Source organism: Meriones unguiculatus (genome assembly GCF_030254825.1).
Source record: "Meriones unguiculatus strain TT.TT164.6M chromosome X unlocalized genomic scaffold, Bangor_MerUng_6.1 ChrX_unordered_Scaffold_31, whole genome shotgun sequence".
Taxonomy (NCBI): Eukaryota; Metazoa; Chordata; class Mammalia; order Rodentia; family Muridae; genus Meriones; species Meriones unguiculatus.
Window position 1 is genome coordinate 820,649 of NW_026843707.1, and position 6,000 is coordinate 826,648.

Below are 6,000 nucleotides of genomic sequence, written 5' to 3' on the forward strand. Positions count from 1 at the left end.
TCCCCAGTAGAATTTTTGGGGTCACTCAGGTATACTATCATATCATCTTCAAATAGTGATACTTTGTTCTCTTCCTTTCTAATTTGTATCCCCTTGGTCTCTATCAATTGTCTTATTGCAGTAGCTCCGACTTCAAGAACAATGTTAAAGAGATAAGGAGAGAGTTGGCAGCCTTGCCTCGTCCCTGATTTCAGTGAGATTGCTTTAAGTTTCTCTCCGTTTAGTTTGATGTTGGCTATAAGGTTGTTGTATATTGCCTTTACTATGTTTAGATATGTGCCTTGTATCTCTTATCTCTCCAATACTTTAAAGATGAATGGATGTTTAATTTTGTCAAATGCTTTTTCAGCATCTAAGGAGATTATCTTATGTTGTTTTTCTTTCATTTTATTCATATGGTGGATCACATTGGTGGATTTCCATATATTGAACTATCCCTGCATGCCTGGAATGAAGCCTCCTTGGTCTTAGTGGTTGATATCTCTGATGTGTTCTTGGATTTGGTTTGCAAGTATTTTATTGAATATTTTTGCATCAATGTTCATAAGAGCGATCGGCCTGAAATTCTCTTTCTTTGCTGGATCTTTGTGAGTTTTTTGAGTTTTACATACCAAGGTGATTCATGGAATGAGTTTGGTAGTGTTCCTTTTGTTTCTTTTTAGTGGAATATTTTGAAGAGAACTTCAGTTAGCTCTTCTTTGAAGGTCTGGTATAATTCTTCTTTGAAGGTCTGGTAGAAGGTCTGGGCTGAAATCATCTGGTTCTTGGGCTTTTTTTTTTTAATGGGAGACTTTTGATGACTGCTTCTATTTCCTTGGGGGATATAGGACTATTTAATTGACTTACCTGGTCTTGATTTAGCTTTGGTAAGTGGAATCTATCAAGAAAAATTTTCATTTCATTTAGATTTTTCAAATTTTGTGGCATATAGTCTTTTGAAGTGAGTCCTAATGATTGTTTGGATTTCCTCAGTGTCTTTTGCTATATCCCCCTTTTCATTTCTGATTTTGTTGATTTGGACATTGTCTCTTTGACATTTAGTTAGTTTGGCTGAGGTTTTGTCTAGTTTGTTGATTTTCCTCAAAGAACCAGCTCTTGGTTCCATTGATTCTTTGAATTGTTTTACTTGTTTCTAATTTATTCACCTCAGCCCTAAGTTTGATTATTTCCAGCCATCTACTCCTCTTTGTTGTTTCTGCATCTTTTTTTTCCCCCGAGGGCTTTTATGTGATCTATTAATTTGCTGGCATGAGCTGTATCGAATTTCTTTTTGAAGGCATTTAGTGCTATGAACTTTCCTCTTAGCACTGCTTTCATTGTGTCCTCTAAGTTTGGGTATGTTGTGCCTTCATCTTCTTTGAATTATAGGAATAATTTGATTTCTTTCTTTATTTCTTCCCTGACCCAACTGTCATTGAGTAGCAAGTTGTTCAGTTTCCCTGTGTGTGTAGGGTTTTTGTTGTTTCTGTTGTCATTGAAATCCAGCTTTAGTCCAGTGGTGAGATAGTATACATGGGATTATTTCAAACTTTTTGTATCTGTTGAGACTTGTTTTGTGACCAACTATATGGTCTATTTTGGAGAAGGTGTTATGAGGTGCTTTGGAGAAGGTAAATTCTTTTGTGTTGGGGTGAAAGGTTCTGTAGACATCACTTAGGTCCATTTGATTCATGACCTCTGTTAGAGTCATTGTTTCTTTGTTTAATTTCTGGTTTGTTGACCTGTCTTTTGTTGAGAGTGTGGTGTTGAAGTCTCCCACTATTAATGTGTGGGGATATATATGTGGTTTCAGTTTTATTAATGTTTCTTTTACAAATTTGGGTGCTCTTGTGTTTGGGCATAGATGTTCAGATTTGTGCTGTCTTCTTGATGGAGTTTTCCTTTGATGAGTAAGTAATGACCTTCCCCATTTCTTTTGATTAATTTTGTTGAATGTCTATTTTATTAGGTATTAGAATGGCTACTCCTGCTTGCTTCTTGGGTGCATTTGCTTGGAAAACCACTTTCCAGCTCTTTACTCTCAGGTAATGTGTTTCTTGTATGCAACAGATTGTTGGGTCTTCTTTATGTATCCATTCTGTTAATGCTAAGAGATGTTTTAGCCTCCAACTCTATTTTCTTCTTGGTATCACCTCTCTTTCCAACTATGTGCCTGTAGAGCAGGCTAGGGGCAAAAACAGTAGACCAGAATCCATAAGGAGTCTGCTTCACCTCATAGGCATCGCAGGGCTCATCAGAGTATTCCATAGAGTCTTGATAGAAACCCTCATCTTTTTCATATTGGTAACTTTTTTTCCTGGATGTGATTCTTTCTATAATTCTGTCCATTGATTGTTATAAGTTGTGGGCATAAAACATCCATGATATGTTTGCCAGATGATATTCCTGTAAATCCTGCCAAGACTGGGAGGGTGGAAAGTGACCCTGGAGGCTCTCCTGAGCTGGGCATGTGCAAACGCAATTTCTTCCAACTGATGTGACATAATTTTTAAGGTCAGTAGGCTGCAATTTACTGGAGGTTAGCTTTGATGTTTCAAAAGTCTTCCTCCCTCCTTTTCCTCTTCCTATTCACCACCTGTGGAGAAAGGATGTAAAGCTCTTAGCTACTGTTCCAGGCCATGTTTGATTTCTTCCTATCATGATAACCATGCACTAACCCACTGAAACTGTAAGCAAGTTCCTAATTAAATGTTTTGTTTATAAAAATAGTCTTGGTCATGGTGTCTCTTCACAGCAATAGAACATTAACTATGAGACTAGGTAAACATCTAAGGCCCCAACCCCTCCCCCTTCTTTCTTACATCATATGTCTCTCCTATTTCATGGTCCAAACATTTCAAGAACTTCTCATTTTAGGAGGGAGAAGGAGAAAAGTGAGATGGCAATGGAAGAAAAAGAATAAAGTACATGATATATATGTATAAAAAGTCATAATAATTTCCAACATTTGTACACTAACTACACTAACAAAATTTGTTTTTAAATGAAGTATTTTGAGAATTTTCTACATGAGAACTCTATTTAGATCATTTCCAATCCTCTTTCTCCACTTCAGTTCCTCCTGTCACCCTCTCACTCTCAAGCACATGATCTTTTCTATTGTAATTATTACTGTTTTACACATACACACATGCACACACACAAACACACACACACACACACACACACACACAGAGATAGAGATAGAGAGAGAGAGAGAGAGAGAGAGAGAGAGAGAGAGAGAGAGAGAGAGCCTAGCTGGAGAAAACAAAATTTCCCTTCCTTAGCAGGTACTGATTGCCTCTAACTGTTCTAGAGATGGGTCCTTGGGAAGTTTTCCACATCCATACTGACATGTAGACTCTTAAAGTCGCTATTCAGGTCTTGTTTAGTCAGTCATGGTGTTTAAATTTCATGGGTGCAACTTCCCAGTCATGTGTAAAAGACACTATTTACCAACAGGCACCCTAGTCCTTTGGATCTTATAATCTTTCCTCCCTGTTTTTAATGGGAGGAAAGTCAGTCATAGGTTGCACGCATCTATAACCTGAGGGATTGTTTAGCAGAGGCAGGAGGATCAGTTCAAGGTCATCCTCAGCTACATACCAGGATTGGGGCCAGCATGGACTACATGACACCTTGTATATACAAACAACAACAAAACCAAACAAAACCCACCAGCTCTTTAAAAGCAACTTTGTAACCATTATCCTGCTAATTTTATGGAGGAAGGGCAAAACCAAAGGGAGGAAGGTTGCTTTTTCCACTGCTTTACCTGGCTCAACACACAGACATGCAATAGTAGAAGCAAATCTTTTCTCTAAATGTCATCAATGCTGTATCTCTCAAAAAACATGTACCCTCTTTACTATGCACTTATCTACTTCTCTCTGTTTTTAAAAAAGTATTTGTTTATGATAGTGGATATTGTACTCAGGAGCATTTTGTGCATGCTAGAGCAAGCTCTACCATTGATCTATATTCACAGACCTTCTTTAAAATCTTTTTATTTTAATGCAGGGTCTTGCTAAGTTGCCAGGGGAGGGTTAAATTGTAATCCCCTCCTGCTTTAGCCTCTCAGTAACTCAGATTATGGACCTGGCAATATCATCTGTTATATTTGGGATTAAACCCAGAGTTCTGTGGAGAAGGCAAGATGGTATTAAGACATATTTTCTTACTTCCAACTACCATGTAAAAACATCTGCACAAGGATGATCACTACTGCATCTTATTTAAGCTTTGGAAGCTAAAGTTTCCTATATTATTTTACAAAGGAAAACATTTAATTGTGGTTGGCTTATAGTTGTGAATTTTTAATCCACTGTCATGGTGGGAAGCATGGCAGTGTGCAGGCAGACAACACGCTGGAAGAAGAAATGAGAGTTCTACATCTAGATCCAAAGGCAGCAGGCAGAGAGTTGAGACATTCTTCCTCCAACAATGTCACACCTGCTCCAAGAAGGTCATACTTCCTAACATTGTCCCTCCCCGTGGGTCAAACAGTGAAACACATGAATCCATGGGGCCCATTTAATTCAAACCACCAGAGCAGTTTAAGAGTCTAAGAGGGGCTGTAGAAGTGGCTTAGCAGTTAAGAGCACCACAGCACCCATGAGGACCCACAGCACACATATGGCAGCTCACAACTATCTGCTCCATGGGATCTGAAACCCTCATATAGACATATGTACACTTAAAACACCTATGTACATAAAACTAAACTTCCAGAATCTGTACTGTGTTCCTAAAACAAATGCACATAAAGGTTGGTATGAAGATAATGAAGAAATATCTTTTAGCAAATTTGCCATATGGAAGACATAGCTAAGATTCTGACATCAAACTTGTGATGTTAGAGTGAACTCTCTGCTGCCTGCCAGAATATATGTCCCTGAATTTCATGAGTGCCACATTTGTCCTGGCTACTCAGCCCCACAATATTTTTACACTTGTCAGCTTTCATGAAAGTGGAATATCTTATATATACATTGGACTTTGATTAGCATTTTATTGTGGCTTTCCTCTTTAAAGTCATTAGTTCAAAAATGGTTTCCTGTCATAAGTGTTCAGTAAGTTGACACTGACACTACTTATTAGTCAGCTTATAAAATAAAATGATCCTGCATGGTAAGTGACTGCTTAGAAACTAAAAGTCCCAATTCTTTATTAAGTTGTGTGTAGAATAAAGAAGAGAAACCTGAAGGATTGAAACACTGTCAAAATACTAAGAGTAGAGACAATGCATTTAAGTATTGATTTGTAAGATCATAAATATGTGTGTGTGGAGGAGGGACTGTGTGTGTGTGTATGTCTGTGTGATTGTCTGACTCTGGGTAGGTATGGGTGTGTGCAGAGCCTACAAGTGGCTATTAGATCTCCAGAATTACAGGCAGTTTTAATGTGCAATCTCCTTTTCTAGAGCCTGTCCTTTATGGGGCTATACAATATTGGAGGAGAGCTCAGTTAAATCCTGACAGTCCCTTCTGGAGGGATGTACTGATGTTTTAAAATGAGCCACTAGTTACAATATAAAGGTTTACTATGGGCAAAATATACAGGCCTTTGCTGAATCTACTTATCCAACATGGAACAGGAAATGATAAGGGAAGTCAGAAGATGTATCTGAGGCTTGGCTAGTTTACAGCAGAAAATCAAGGGAGAGAAAAGTACAGGTCATGTATTGGTCCCTGATCCTTTTGTCCTGAGGCTGCTCAGTTTGGAGAATAAAGTTAACTATGGAGCTGGCCTGCTGCTGATGCAGGAGTGTCATCTACTTGAGGCATCTCATTTACTTACTGTGTGGAAATATCTTGTAAGGTTTGACTTTGTGATATCTGCCCTCCCTCTGTGTCCTTCCTCCACCAGAAAATCCAGGCTGAACATTGCTCTACAGAGTACATAAGAAGCAGCTATTGGTTTTAGGTGAGATTATTAGTAGAGAAATTATTTGTGGAGAAAATGGTAGGAATCCTGTTCATGATTTTTTATGGTTAACGTTGTGGCATATCCAGCAGGGGA